Source organism: Acinonyx jubatus, chromosome B3 (assembly GCF_027475565.1).
Source record: "Acinonyx jubatus isolate Ajub_Pintada_27869175 chromosome B3, VMU_Ajub_asm_v1.0, whole genome shotgun sequence".
In the NCBI taxonomy this organism is placed as follows: domain Eukaryota; kingdom Metazoa; phylum Chordata; class Mammalia; order Carnivora; family Felidae; genus Acinonyx; species Acinonyx jubatus.
In genome coordinates, this window is record NC_069386.1 from 65,323,358 (window position 1) to 65,340,055 (window position 16,698).

Genomic DNA, 16,698 nt, shown 5'->3' on the forward strand with positions numbered 1-16,698 from the left:
ACATAGATATAATGGCTTCTCTGTATGTGTGTATGTGGAGTAATTTGATTAAAAGATTTTTTTGTAACGTTTTATTTTATTTTTTGAGATAGAGACAGAGCATGAGCAGGGAGGGGCAGAGAGATAGGGAGGCAAAGAATCCAAAGCAGGCTCCAGGATCTGAGCTCTCAGCACAGAACCTGATGTGGGGCTCGAACCCCACATGAGATCTTGACCTGTGCTGAAGTTGGACACTCAACCAGGTGCCCATGGAGTCATTTGATTTTAACAGCTTAAGCATCAACTCATGTCTGCAAGATGAATATCTTTGTAATCACATGTCTTATACTGCATTATAGCTCTACTCTTACCGTCAATCTGACAGTGAGTCCATTGAGCACACGGATTGTCTATCTTTCATTTCTACAGCTCCAATATCTAATTCTGAAACATAGGAAAACCTTGAATTAATAATATCTGAAATCAAAGCACAGAAGGGTCAATTTTGAAGGTGGCAACAAGGTGTAATTCTCAATGTAAATCATATTTTTGAAATGCAAACACACTTTCAGTGCCTGAGAAGCAAAGTCAGCCTGGGGAATAGCATCTACTGAACATACGGAATTTGAATGTCTGCTACCATTTATTGAGCTCTTAGTTTGAATTGTAGTCTGCATGCCAAGTGCTTTATATATATTATCTCATTTAATTCTCTCAACAACAGGAGGAATCGGTGAAGGCAATTACAGTAAAACAAAAGAGCTGTGTGATAGCCAAATAGGAACTATCCATGGAAGTGAGCATACTTCCTTATACTGTGTCTTACACTGTATCTCTGATAAATAGAACAGTGCCTGGCCCCAGAGGTAGATTTACCACAAAGGAAGGGACTGTGCTTGGGGCTGGAGGGGAATTGAAATGTGTAAGAGACAGTATTTACTCTGGAGGCCTGCGTAGAGCTTTCTGAACATATTTGGCATTTAAGAGAGCATTTATAAGTGTGGTGACAAAAGTTGCATCAGAATATTTGGGATTAAAGCCAGACTGCAATGGGCTGAGAATGAATTCAAGCTGCAGAAGTCAGCAGAATGTATTGCACATTCTTTCAAGAAGTTTGGTAAAAAGAACAAGAGAGAGAGGAGGAATCAGGGTTGAAAGATTTTCTTATCCATTTTCTCAGTGAGGAAATCGAATTCATCATTGGTAAACTGAAGGCAAAGAAGATGAAGAGAATATAGTAAAAATAACAAGGTGGGGGTAGAAGCCCATTACAGGAAGAAGCAAAAAGAGATGAGAACAAGAACACTGGTGTACAATTCTATTCAAACATTTTTGAAAATTTAAATAAATCTTATTTTTATATGCTTATTTATACCCTATGAGATATCTAAGGGGAAGGCTCTGCTTAGACTCCTAATTCAACTCTTATTAAGCTTATTATTTATGATGCTTCCAATGAATTCTGCAAGATGGTTAACATGCTTCTAAAGAATATTTTATTAAAAATAATAATTGTTCGAGAAAAACAAATGACACAATTAAAAGATGAGCAGAAGACATGAACTGACATTTCCCCAAAGAAGACATACACATGGCCAACAGATACATGAATGCATGCTCATCGCTCATCATCCAGGAAATGTAAATCAAAACCACAATGAGATATCACCTCACACCTGTCTGAAATTGAAAACACAAGAAACAACAGGTGTCAGAAAGGATGTGGAGAAAGGGGAACCCTCTTACACTGTCGGTAGGAATGCAAACTGGTGCAGCCGCTGTGGAAAACAGTATGGAGGCTCCTCAAAAAGTTAAAAATAGAGCTACCCTATGATTTAGTAATTGCACCAATGAGTATTTACCCAAAAAACATAAAACACTAATTCAAAGGGATGCATGTACCCCTATGTTTATTGTAGCATTACTTACAATAGCCAAATTATGGAAGCAGCCCAAGTGTCCATCGATAGATGAATGGATAAAGAAGATGTAGTATGTGTATGTATGTATGTGGGGAGATATATATATACACACACACACATACATACATACATGCACATACATACATACACACACACACACACACACCAAACTCCTTACATGCTGTAACACAGATCAACTTTGCAAACCTTCCAAGTGAAATAATCCAGATACGCATGCCACGGTATCAGTCAGGATTCTCCTGAGAAACAGAATCTCTTGTATATATATCTACATGAGACTTATTTTAATGAATTGGCTCACATAACTGGGTTCCATTGAAGTCTGGAATACAGAGGGCAAGCCAGCAACTCAGGCAGGAGTTTTATCTGCTGTCTTAAGGCAGAATTCTTTCTTGTCCACGAAACCTTGGTTTTTGCTCATCATCCTCAGCTGTTGGGATGAGACCACCTAGATTATCAAGGGTAATCTTCTTTCATTTAAGTGAACTAATTATATATGTTAGCCACACCTAGATCAGTGTTTTACTGAATAACTGGTACTACAGCCTAGCCAAGTTAATTTATAAGATTAACCATCGCAGCCTCATGTCGTAGGATTCCATTGACATGAAATGTACAGAATAGGCAGATCCACAGAAAGCAGATTAGTGGTTGCCACGGGCTGGGAGAAGGGAGGGTTGGGGATGGCTGCTAATGGGTATGGGTTTCTTTTTGCGCGATGGAAATATTCTGGAATTAGATAGTGGTGATAGATGAACAAAATGTTGCCATTTGCAGCAACATAGATCTAGAGAATATAACGCTAAGTGAACTAAGTCAGAGAAAGATAAGTACCATATGATTTCACTCATATGTGAAATTTAAGAAACAACAAAAAACAAAGGTGAGAGAGAGAAACCAAAAAACAGACACTTAACTGTGGAGAAACAATGGATGGTTACCAGAGGGGAGGTAGGGAAAGAGATGGGTAAAATGGGTGATGGGGATTCAAAGATACACTTCTTTAGATGAACACTGAGTAGTGTATAGAATTGTTATTGTATATATGGCATATCTGAAACTTAATATGTTAACTGTACTGGAATTAAAAACCTTAATAAAATGTTTTAATAAAGATTCTCAGAGTAACATTAGCATAAAGTTTCTTCATGTGCTGGGGGAATGAGCCGGGTCAGTGTAAGCAGCAAAATTCAGTGTTAAGTAAGGTGAAGAAGCCCATTTTCCCAAAACCTAATGCCCCCAAAGTGCATGTGGATTATAGACTTAAATAGACTACAATATTTTGATGAGGCTGGTCTAACATGGGAAAAACATGGTGCAGTGTATTGGGAGTTGAGACTGAATATAGTCCCACCTCTGTCACCAAATAACTGGGTGACACTGGGAATCATGAACTTCTTGGCTTTCACTGGCTCACACATGGGGTAGGGGCCATCGCCCAGTTGATTTGAGGTCATTTTATAAATATTGCATAAACACCATGTGCTTGTATGTCAGAGATTACTTCTTGTGGAGACAAGGAACAACACTCTGATTTTATTTCTTGCATTCCTTATGGGGCAAGTAGGAGAGCATCAACCATACCCCCTTGTCCTATCATTCAGACATTCATTGCTAAGAGGGTAATATGCACAGTCTGAAGAGGGCCCTACTCTCTGGTGTGATGGGTTCCTTCCTGCCTATCGAGGAGGATTTGGACACTGGACCGTGAATGGGAAAACACATTGAATGAATGATGGTAGCCCCTTCTAAATCATATGTAGCCTTATGTGTTAAGAAAAACTAGATGTAGTCAACTTTCCTGATTGCAATGATGGGAACGTGCTGGATACCTGAGAGGGGAATGTGGCATTAGGGCCTTGCTTTCTGCCCTCTAATTTAGGACGGCCCTGGAGATGTTCCCTGAGAGCTGCAACTGCAGGACAGAGGACAGCGAATCTGATGAAGCTTCTGCCTCAAATGGGGGAGTCCTACCTGAGTCTGGACCACAGGGAGCATTCAAATCCACTATCCCTTGCTTTCAGCCCATCCCACCTATCACAAATGTACTGTAGAAAAACTCTGGCCTCTGTGTGCAAGGACGACAGGGAGGAAAGGTAGAGACTTCACTGACTTGTCGCCAAAGCTCCTGAGTGAAAATGAGGTGGGTCAGGTATTGGCCAACAGCAGGACATGGAGTTGCGGTACAGGATTAAAAAAAAAAAAAAAGACAGGACTATAAGAGTGGATGAAAATAATAATAGTAATAATAATAATAATTGTTGATAAAAGTAATACATGTTTGTTGTAGAAAATTTGGAAAATATAGGTGAGCCCAATAATTTTGTATTTTGTATTCTAAATATATTCATTATTCTTCCTGCATAGGGATTATGAGTATCATATATCATAATCACCACTGAACCAGTCTCTCTCTACCATTTATATTTTGAAAAGCTTTATTCTTTTTTTCTGAAACAAAATGGAGTCCTACATCAAACTATTCTAAATCTATTCTAAAATCTGTTTCTTAAATGATATTTTTTAGTAAATTTTCACGCCATTCCCTATAATGTCTCATCATTTTACTTGCTGAGGAGAATTACATTGTATTTATTATAATTTATTGAGTAATCTCTCACTGTTAGATGTTTCAGTGCTTTTAGAATTTTATATCGTAACCAACCATCCATGACTATCCTTAGAATCCTAGGAATTAGTTGCTGAGTCAGAATATGCATCATTTTATGACTTTTGTGAAGTTTTTCCTGATCGTTCACCATAGGGGTTATATCAGAGCACACTATCGCCAAGAGAGTATGGGAATAGTTGCTGCCCACACCTTGGCCAATTCTCAGAATTAGCATTAAAAAACCTCTTCCAAGGGCACCGGGTGGCTCAGTCGGTTAAGCTTCCAGCTCTTGGTTTTGGCTCAGGTCATGATTTCATGGTTCATGGGTTCGAGCCCCACGTCAGCTCAGTGCTACCGGTGTGGACCTGCTTGGGATTTTGTCTCGCGCTCTCTCTCTGCCTCTGCCCTGTGCACGCATGCTCTTTCTCACTCTCGCTCTCTCAAAATAAATAAACTTAAAAAAATTCTTTCCAATATCACTTTTTTTAATGCAAACTTCATTATTGTCCTACTTTGCACTTTTACTGTAATCAGGTTTAACTTATTTCCAGTGGCTTTTTCTCTGTCATTCCTTGCTCACTTAAATGGTTATTTGATACATTTTGCATTAGGGTTGAATTTCTCAGCGTGTTGCAAGTACTTTTTAAATGTTATATATTGAAATATGAACCATTTAGTAGGCATTTATATTCTGTAAATATTTCCCCTTTTTGTCATTTGCAATTTACTTTATATGATTTAGGTCATGCGTAAGTTTCAAATATTTGATATATTAAGCCTTTTTCTTTATGGTTTCTACTTTTCCTGTGAGGCTAAAGGCTATAAATATTCACCTCGTATGTTTATGGTTTCACTTTTTACATTTGAATCCTTAAACCATTTGGGATTAATTTCATTGTATGGTATCAGATGTGCAGTTAGAATTTAAGATTATTTTTATGTTTGGCCAGTTGTCTAAACACTACTCATTGAATAATCAATTCTCTTCCTCACTTATCTGAGATGTCATTCCTACCATATATTAAGTTCTTATAAATACTGCATTTTAGGTCTAGATATTTTAATTTTCTCCATTGATATGTCTGTCATTTATTGTAATCATATCACATTTTTATATTGTAGATTTAGAATGTCATTTGGTTAAGACTCCCTCATCTTTTACACTTTCAAAAAATTTTGGCTCTTGTAACACATTTATTCCAGCAGTTACCTCACAGTCATTTGGGCAGCTATGGCCATATTGTGGAATACTATCTAGCAATAAAAAAGGAACAAAGTACTGGCACATTCTACACCAAGGATGAACCTCAAAAGCATTATGTTAAGTAAAAGAGCCAGACACAAGAGATCTCATCATGTGTGATTCCAGTTATATGAAATGTCTAGATAAGGCAAATTTATAGAGACAGAAGGTAGATTAGTGGTTCCCTGGAGGCTGAATTGGGAAGGGGAATGAGCTGCAAATGGGCATGAGAGAACTTACCGGGGTGATGAAAGTATTTTCAAACTCATTTAGATAGATGGCTTCACCCTGCGGTGAAATTACTAAAGATCACTGGATTGTATACTTGAAATGAGTAAACAGAATATACCTCAGTAAGGTTGTTATGAAAAAAGAATCATCCTGGAAAGTTCATAAAAAATTATTATGATGTGTTGCTTGAAATTGGATTACATTCATGTATTAGCTTCAGAACTGACATCTGAAAAGATTTTCTTTTCTAAATGATGGTATTTATCTCTGAGGAAATATTTGTAACTTTTTTCCAACAAATCTACAATTTTCCTATTAATTCCTTGGACCACCAGGTTTTATTTATTTATTTTTTGTTTTATTTTTAGGTGGTTGCTATTGTTGGTGATATTACCCCTATTGAATAGAGTAGCTGGTTGTTAGTGATATAGTAGGGGACTGCTTGATTTTTATGTATTTATTTTATAAACCCTCCCATTAATGAAATCACTTATTAGTTCTAATGTTACAGGATGCACTGAAAGGTGGGAGTTACATTAGCAATCTGACTGACCTCTGGCCCAGACTTTAGAATGACAGCTAATAGATCTAGCCGCGAGTTGAATAATTTCACTGTGAATTTTGCCCCAAAGTTGTTAGACGAAGGTCACTTGATCCTGGTGATTTATCAACATCCAGTCTGTCAATTTGGTTTAAATTTAGAATATCTACTACCAATATCAGACCTTAAACCTGTGACCTACCGACTTGAAAATAGAGCTGTAGAGTGGGAAATTTTATAACAGCATGTTCAGTAAATTAACTATCTAATGTATAACAGTGATTAGAATTTCATTGAATTCAAGCATATGTCAAGAGATCATAATCAGAACACTGGCCATCAGGTAAATTAACAAGCCATTTGGCCGGGAATAGAATGATTAGCACAGGGATAATCTACTCTGTTGCTGATGGTTATTGGACATGAGACAGTTATCTGAGATCTACATGTTTCAGTAAATACTAAGCAAACCATTGCCACTAAGAAAAAAGATAAAGGTTTTGGTTGCTCACATTTGGTTGCTGACATATTTTCCATTTAAATACACTCTAACGTACTAATGTACACTCTAATTACCAGATAAAGGTATAGAAGAAGTCAGAAAGGTCAGGTGGTGGTAAATTTATGAAAAAGATTTTTAAAAAAGAAGATATTATTGTAGAATTCACTTAGACATGTTAGAGGATATTTCAGGATAAAAGTAAATTTGGACAAATTGTAAAGCTCTGGGGACTGTAGCTTTATAGTGGGCAAGTTACACGACAGAGGGTCAAAATGGTGATCTTAACTTTAATCTTCCTGGTACATCTAATATATTTAACCTAAAAATTTTTATTGTATTAATTCAGTAGAAAAAGTTTATATCATTGTCATATATTGAGCCCAGAAAATCATTACATTATCCTGCTAGTAAACACATTTCTGTATCGGTCAAAAGTTTTGTTCCAGGCAACAGTGACTCTGGAATCCTTGTGCAGAAAAACTATGTATTTAGGGGCACCTGGGTGGCTCCATCGGGTGGGGGTCTGACTTCCGCTCCAGCCATGATCTCATGGTTTGTGAGTTCCAGCCCCGCATTGGGCTCTGTGATGACAGCTCAGAGCCTAGAGCCTGCTTCGGATTCTGTGTCCCCCTCTCTCTGTCCCTCCCCCATGTGTGCTCTGTCTCTCTGTGTCTCTCAAAAATAAATAAATAAATGTAAAAAAAAAAATACAAAAAAAGAAAAAGTATGTATTTAAAGGATATTGTAGCATAATAGCCCTGCTTGTTTAGATTTGTAGTAACTTTCACTGACTTCTTATCACTAAATGTTGTCATCTGAGAGGCATTTCAGAAATCTGCTGGTTCCATTTAAACATTTTCCATTGTATGGCAGTTATAGAACATTTCCCTTGACAGGTAGGATTATCACTGTAGCCAGTATTGTAATCCTTTATTGTTGCTGTTTGCCTTTTGGCACGAAGTCTCCAAAATTGCTAGACTGCAGTCTCAGCGTATCATTAAGTTGTCGATGCTTCATGGTGGAAGCATACATCTCAGAGTTACTAAACCTCTAAACCAGCAGAACCAAGAGTTAGAAGGATGAGGTAAAAGGTTATTAATGAGTCATCACTTGTACAGGCAAGAGCCACAACTTCTGTGTCCATTGCTTGGTTTCCAGGTGCTTGGATATGGCTATAAAAGAGACAGCCTCGTATATTATTTCTGGTTTGGAGCATACCTTTCCTTTCCATGTAAGTAGTCTCTATGCATTGAGATAGATTATAAAGTTAGTGAAGCCCATGGAATGTAGCCCATTGCACATTTTATTTTGCTGTGGAGTTTGTTCTTATTTAGGAGCAATATCGTGTAGCATTTCTGGAGGGGGTATAAGTGTTTAGAAGGTCCACAGATTCTAAAGTTAGATATAGCATGGCAGGTAGAGAAAAGAACTCAAATCCAGATTAAGTGTCTAATCTATGTCATGGATTGGATTCCATGGGAAGCAGATTCTGAGAGAGATTTGTACGCAGCATGTTTACTGAGGAGTGCTTTTGGGATCGTCACCTATGGGAGATTGAAGGAATGAGATTGGAAGGGACAGGTTGAACAGTGGGACAGATATAACAAAGTCCTTGGCTCATCCCTATAGGGAGTTCTGGAGTGGAAGTGGTCTCCTAGGTTCGTCCTGAATTGGGGCACTGAGGCTGAGGCTTTTATATAGCCCCAACAAATACACCTCAGTTATATCAAATGTAATCTCAATTAAATCCCAGTAGGATTGTTATAGTATTGGACAGCCAATCCTAAAATACATACGGAAATATAAAAGGCTAAGAGTAGCTAAGATGTTGAAGAAGGAACACAAGGTAGTAGTACTTGGTATTCTAGATACCAAGATTGAAAATAAATCTATACTAACTGTGAACTGGCATAGAAAGAAGAGGCAGAACGAGATTCCTGTGTATATGGATGATTGAAATGTGACAGACATAGCTTAGTAGCTCACTGGGGAAATGAAGACCTTTCTATAAATGGAACTTTGGGAATGGAGTACCCACATAGAAAATAAAATTGGACCCTTTCTCATATCAGAAACAAAAATAAACTTGCAATGCATCAGAGAGCTAAATATGAATGATAAAACTACATGACCTTGGAAGTTGCTGCAAGAGAACAAATTGCACCATTCAGATTGGTTAAAAAATTTTTTTAAGTCCGACAATACCAATGTTGGTGAGCATATGAAACAATAGGAATTCTCAGGCTGCTTGTCCAAGTGTAAATTTGATCCATTCAGTTTGGAATGCACTTTGGGAATACATATTAAAGTTGGCTGTAAGCATGCTCGATAACCCAACAGTTCCACTCTTAGCAGCAGCACTAGGCAGACAATCAGAAACAAACCCAAATGTCCATCACTAGTAGAGTGGTTAAAAAAAACCCAAAAAACTGTTGTAAGTTTATACCATGGAATATTATACAGCAGTGGAAATAAACTAGAATGATATGCAACATCATGAGTTAAATTTAAAAATATGATATTAAGCCAAAGTAGCAAATAAAAAAGAAAATATACAGTATGATTCCATTTGCATTAACTTCAAAAGTCAGGGCTGTGACTATTTCTGGAGGAAGAGAGGAGTTTTAATTCTGAAGGGACACATGGGGAGAAGATGTTCCTGTGGGGTCTGTAACGTTCTACCTCAACCTGTGTGGAATTTATGTGTATTTGCTCTAAAATTATTTGTTAACTTGTATAAATATTTTCTGTACTTTTTCTCTGTGTAGGTTATATTGCACACAAACAATTTGAAAAGCAAAGCACACACACAAAAAGAAATGTTTGGGCACTTATTCAGGACTTTTGTGTTCACTTGTACTTTTTCTGAGCTTTAATAGAAGATGAAATGCATAGCGGTAGCCTTTTGGCCATGAAATCCTTCTGGGAAGTTGGCGTCTTGAGCACTTACTCAGCCTGAGTTGTTAAAGCAGTCACGCACCAGGAATGGACTTTCCGATGCCGTGATTGTAGTTAGTATGTAAATTTATATCCCCAGCACCTAGCTCAGTAACTAGCACGTAAAACTGCTTACTGTTGTGTTCTGAATGGATGATTGAATAAATGAATGAGTGAATGAGGGAACAGTGCCCCTTACTGACACCTGCTGACTCATTCCAGAGCCTTCTTGCAGATTAATCCCTTATTAGAAAACCATAAATAAATTTTAAATTTTAAGGAATTTTAAGGAATAATAACCTCCAATTCTTTGGAGTTGGAAATAACTTTCAGAATGGTGTATGGGCCTTTAAGAAATGGGAGAAAACTGAGCCTCACCCAACAACAACTGAATTTGTTTGTTGAGGTAGGACCTTAGCTGTAGTGTTAAGAAGGGTCAGAGATTAGTTTAATACATTTCTCTGGTAAGATATGTGGCCTAAAGAACAAAAAATAACCAAGCTTGTTAACCTCAAAATTATCTAAACTTACCTGAAAAATTGGGAATTTTTGTTTCCTTTTCATGTTTATCTTCTGATAGATTTCTCTAAAATATACCACTTTTAGATTTCTCTAAAATCAACCCACTTTCTACCTTTTGTCAGTGACAGACTCCCATTCAGAAGCCAAATGGCTCTCCATGGTAAGCAAATATGTAATTAAGATTTACTGTGGTTCAGTGAAAATATGCCTTCTTTATATAGAAGGCCCCAGGCTAGGTTCAGAGTAGGCCAGGTTAGATATGGTGGATTTATTAGCATATTTAGCTCAATTTAAGAGGCATGCCTTCAAATCTATTAAAGATGGTACGTATGCGATATTCTGTGATGTCTTCCGCCTACGGATTTGGGCAATGCATGCAGTTTACTTTAGCCTTGAAAGTGGATTTATATGAGAGAAAAGGAAAGTGCTGAGAATTTTTTTCGTCTAACATCCTCCCTTTGACCACATAATAGTCCAAAAACTCACACAAGCAATTCCATATGGAGATGAGGAATGTCTAGCCAAAACAAGTTGTTCAGCTTATTAGCCTTGGGCTGAATAAATTACTCAGACTATCTGGCATGGTTACCCCATTTAAAAAGGAAGGGCGGGATGGCTATGTTTGCCTTTTCTTTCTCCCCCTAGAGTTTTAGATGAAAAAACAAACGGTTAGTGGGGCGACGCTGCAGGCCAGAAGCCCTGTGCTTGACTGTTTTCTCTGAATATTTGAAAAGCCTCGCAAGTGCAACCACGCAGATTTCTTTGCACTTGACTGGCTGCAGAGAAGGGCACATTGCACAATTTTTACTGCCGTCTAGTTTCACATTCAATCCTTCTTGGGCAAGACTATCAAGTTGCTTTGGTGTGAATCTTGGCAGAAAAAAACTCTTCTCTCCAAGAATTTGAAATACTGTGAAAGGCAAAATAAATTGGCTCCAACTGTAAGCTCTATTGTACAGGAGAGGCAAGATAGCAGAAGGAGAATTAGAATACATTTTATTTTTGAGATCTTCTAGAGAGTAAATTTAAAATTTTTGTAAGGGGTAGGCTGTATAAAATTGCATTCAAATTTAATTGTAACGCAATCTGAAGATTTTTTTTTTCTCTCTCAATCAGGCCAGTAGGAAACTTAGTCGATCCCTTTGTCTCTAGTTCAAGTATTAATTGGAACATCATGCAATTATTTGGCTTGCCCATTTTGGCATCATTCAGATTCACAAAATAAAGGACAAGTCATTTTGTATTACTTTTTCCACCAACTCTTACTCATTGTGCCCATATGTTTAATCTTTCTGCCTTTCTGTTTCTTTCCCTCTCTCGCTCTCCTTTTCCTTTCCTCTCTCTCTCCCTCTTCTCTTTCTTTTCAAAAACCACATGCATTCACTTTCAGATAGACTTTAAGAGAGTCCTTGAGAATAATTCTGAAAACCATGAAAGGTGTATAATATAAAAACCCCTTTATAAAAAGTGTTCAGAAAAGTGAATTTTTAAACATTTTCTAGACGACCACCAATTTCTAGATTCCCTGAGTTTTTTTTTTTTTAAGTTATTGGCTGTCTTTTGAGGGAGACCATCTACTAAATAATTCCGATGTCTGCAGCTTGTTAACTAGGCCAACCCAGCATGACACCCAAATGGAAGACTGGTGATAGAGCATGATAGGGCAAAGTACACATTTGCTTGGCCTGCGATGTAATTTTATGTCACATCAATCCAACCCCACAAAACCCAAGAGACTGAGAGACACTTCTAGGCAGCAGTTAAGAGTAATTGTGGCAACCACCCACAACAGGGTTCATTTTGCATGGTTGCAAAGCATTCTCATGGTGTACAATTTGCCAATAATTGCCTTGATATTTTGACGGGCCCTGACTTGCATATTTGTAAATATTTGTGGTTGCTAAGTTACCAGCTCTACTTATTTGAGTTTGTGTCCCATGTCATTTTGTGGCAAAAAGAGATGTTTTAGACTTCGTAGCAAGGGACTTCCTACCTTCTGATGGATGGATGCCTTCTTAGAAGTTTCCAATGGAAATCTTTTATACCATATAGTATGCTGAAAACTTCCAATGCTTTTAGTGACTGAGCATTTCTGTTTATTATGTTGCTATTTTGTAATAGACTGTTTCTATGGAATAAGATGAGATCATCGCTTATTCTTTCATTAATTAATTTAAATTTAATTCTTTAATTTTTGCAAGACCCTATCTTAAGTTCGTCCGGGCAATTTGAGGAGGTGTCTAAACTTCTAAGAGCCTAAGAAGGAAAATAAGATCTATAAAAATAACTCAAGTACACATATAACCTAATTGCTCCCAGTCCTCTCTAGCCAATGCGGATTGAAATCTACCTGCTCCCACAAGAACTCCAGACCAGCATCCCTTCAAACATTTCTAGAAAAGCCAAAAGCATGCTTCCCATGTGTTCACAAACTGGACTGTCAGCTTCAGTTATTAGGAGGCATCTACCCAACCTTTCCTTTTATCTTTGGTTTCCCTTATCATTGTCTTCTTTTTATGAAGCTCCTTGAGAAATCTTCACAATCACTCATTTCCTTGTTCAAGAGTGTCATCTGCTTCTTCTGAGGATAAGAGGTGAATACAACAGAAAAAATCTCCTGACTTAGCACGTGTGTGTGTGTGTGTGTGCGCGCGCGCGCGCGCGCACGCGGCGGGGGTGGAGTGGAGGGTGGTGCTAAGGAAAGGCAAATAAGATGATTGCAGATAGAGACAGAAGCTCCAAATAAGGATAAATGAGCCTAAGGCTGGTGGAGGGTATTAGAAAAGGTGGTAAGAGCAGGCAGGTCTCTCTCATGAGAAGCTGCTAATAATGTTAGTGTCCATCACTGTCCAGGGTACCATGGATACATGTTTCCCACCGCTAATCCTCATATTGCTAAAATTGTTATGGATTATGGACACACTCCCAACTTTTGCCATACTTTGTTATCCAAACCCTGAAAAGCACACTTGTTCCCAATTTCATGCTGTCTTTCGGCAGCATAACCCCTTCAGCTCTGGGTCCCACTCCTGTCCTCATGCCCCTTCTCCCCAGATGCTAATCAGGCTTTGTGGGGACATATACCTATACAATCTGGGACTCTCTTCAAGAGAAGGAAAACAAGAGTATGAATTTAAGTACGGGGAATTGGAAAGGGCCCAAGGTTACTCTTCCTCGTGTCCAAAACAGGAGCCCCCATGCAAAGCAACCCATGCATATACACCTCCCAGGGGCATCCTCTGCCCTTTATGTCTACATATGCCACAATATGAACCTCAGTCTGATGACCTAAACTACACAAATAGAAAGATATTTTCACTGTATGGTAGATAAGGGCAAATAGAGATGGGAGTTTATAAGAAGGAAAGATTACATCCCAGTGAAGGCAATCGGGGACACTTTATGCCAAACGTGCTATCTGAACCACATCTTGAAGGATGAATAAGATTTGCACATTCAGGAAAGATGGAATGATATTATTGAGTGCCTGATGTGTGAATGGCTCTCCATATCTTATATTACCCTTTTAAGTACATTGCACAGTGGGAAGCTTAATTTTACAGATGATGAAGCTAAAGTCCCCAAATTAAATAAATATTTCATTGCATAAGTCACTTAACTTGTTTAAGCCACATTTCCTACTCAAGCCCATCTAAGTTAAAGGCTCCTTCCATGATTTCAGACTGACTTTCATTTTGAGAGAAGGCATAGTGTTACAACAATACAGGTATAAGCATGGGGAATAAATAATTAAGGGATTGACTGAATCTCAGGAAGTAGTGATAGAGTATGAAAAATAGTCCAGGATCAGGTTATAGAGGGTTTAAATGTCATGAAGTAAGTGACATTTTATGTTAATACATATTAATAAACAATATCACAACTAATGACTAAGTTGCATCAGCAGAACCTCTTGTATGTGTAAATATAGTAAAGGCAAATCATAGAAGAAACTGTTTGTATTGACTTCCATCAAGGCTGCTCATATGCTATCGTTTCAGGAGTGCTGAAAAATCACCTTTACCATTTTACCAACTTTTGAGATACCACACTTGAAGTTTCCCCTCTGCCCCACTGTTAAGCTCTGACCTCTGAAAGAGGCAGACCATAAATGTCATAGCGATTTTTAGCTTCTCACATGGGAGCAGCTTTAAAGAAGAGGGGGACAGAAAGGTAGAGAGTGAGGGCAACTTAACATCACAAGTGAGAAAGCTTCACAATGTTTTGTTGTATTTTTCCTTTCAATCGGATGGATCAGCCCACTCTTGCTCTATTCAAAGTGGTGACTCCAGAGCCAAAGCCACAGGGATCAATGGGGCTGAGTTTTGAGTAAGGAGTTGCTGCTCTGTTTTGTTGAAACCATCTCCAAAGCCTCTTTTCATTTAGGGCAAACCCTAACGTGGGGAAGTGGTGTGTGGAAAACAAAGAGGAGGGAGAAGTCTGGTAAGTAGAGGATGACAGCAGAAGCCCTCCCAGCGACAGATCCTGTGGTCTCAGTGCTGGTGGGCTGTCAGCATCTTCCCAGCTGCTTCCTAGCTCTGGCTGGGTGTGTCTGGGAAGCTTCACACACTTTGATTCAAATTGCATTTTGTTCTTCTCCTTGAGAGCTTTCTCATCTGCGATTCCATGGGGGGACTGGCAGAGGCATGTGTTTCTGTTTTTGAGACTACAGTAGATGTTGAAAAAAAAATGTGAAAGGAAGTGCAAAGACCAGGTCCTGTGGCGGAGAACCTTTGGCCTACTTGGTACCTTTACATGGCACCGAGCTCCGTCTGGCAGCTCAGCCTTGATTTTGCTGTCAACCAAGAGTAAACAGCATTCCACAGAGTTGTGCAATCTCTTTTGAAACAAAAATTGATTGGACTTCACAGAGTCACTAAAATTATAAAGGGATGGGCGTCCACTAAGGTGTGCATAAGTGTACTTAAGTGACTCTAGAACATGAACTTCTGAGAGCAAGGGCCACATCTTTCAATCAATCACTGAACCTAGTATAGCATCTTGATTTAAATTTGTGGAGTGAATAAGTGAATGATCAGATGCAGTCCCTGACTGAAATGAATTTTGACATGGAACTCTTCTGCAATGGTCTTAACTATGTTGATGAAAACGTAAGAGTCTCTCTGATTGTTTATGGGATAAAGGCATGCAACATAGAAAACAAATTCTGAACTGAAGCTTTATTCCGTGTTTTGACTGTAAGTGAAAAAGAAATTTATCCCCTCCATCAGGCCATGATTATTGTCAGACACCTGCCATTACAAACAGAGTAAATACGGTGAAATGATCTGTGAATTTCATTTGTGCTACTTTCCTATTCAAAATGCTTCAGTGGCTCCCCACCATGTCCTGGAAAATACCAAACATATGAGTCAGATTTGCATCACCATTTTGGAGTAACTACTTTTCATCTGAAGGGAGATGTTCAATTAGACAGACATGAGTTCAAATCCCACCTTCTCTTACTTCCCAGCTAGGTAACCCTAGGCAGTTTCCTTATTTTTTTAAGCTTGTTAATTTGCCTGAAAAGTATTGGGGGAAAAAATAGCCATCTTTATCAAGGGTTTGATTTTGAAAGGTTTCATATGATCAAACCTAGAAGAAAAGCACCCAACTCAACTCCTAAAATTCAAAACATAATTAGTATCAACTCTATTCATTTGACATTTACTGTGGATTGTTTGGAGATGAGTTATTCTTCAATAGTAGAGTATAGAATATCTACTACTTACTGAAGTATGTAATTATTTAAGTGTATCTTTTCTATTCCATGCATCTGTTTTTTCACTGACAAAATGAGGGTAAAAATTTATCAGTTGTTTTAGTTCATGTAAGATGCTTAGCACAGTGTCAGGAACATAGTAAATATTTACGAAGTGTTAGCTACTATTATCAGATATTTACTATACATCAAGCTTTGTATACCTTATGTCATTTAATTTCGTAATAACCCAGTGAAGTAGGCATTACTATTCCCATTTGAAGATTAAATCAAAGCAAAACTGTAATTTACACAAGTTAAATAACTTGTTTGATGACATTATATTAAATGGTGGAACCAGGATTCAAGCCCAAATGTATGCTTTCAGTGCCCTAAGTTGTGCCTCCAGACTCCCAATTTTATTTGTCTGGGGTAGGGTCAAAGCATTGATACATATTAAAAATTCTCCCGGTTAAAAAAAAATCTGA

General features: G+C 38.0%; 1 long non-coding RNA gene across 1 annotated transcript in view; it reads left to right on the forward strand.

Moving 5' to 3' along the window:
• Nucleotides 1-16,698, forward strand: part of LOC113601769 (uncharacterized) — a 92,334-nt gene that overhangs the window by 59,563 nt on the left and 16,073 nt on the right. The window contains exon 4 of the long non-coding RNA XR_008299241.1: nucleotides 14,896-14,952. This is a non-coding gene — a long non-coding RNA (uncharacterized LOC113601769). The remainder of the gene's footprint in view (nucleotides 1-14,895; nucleotides 14,953-16,698) is intronic.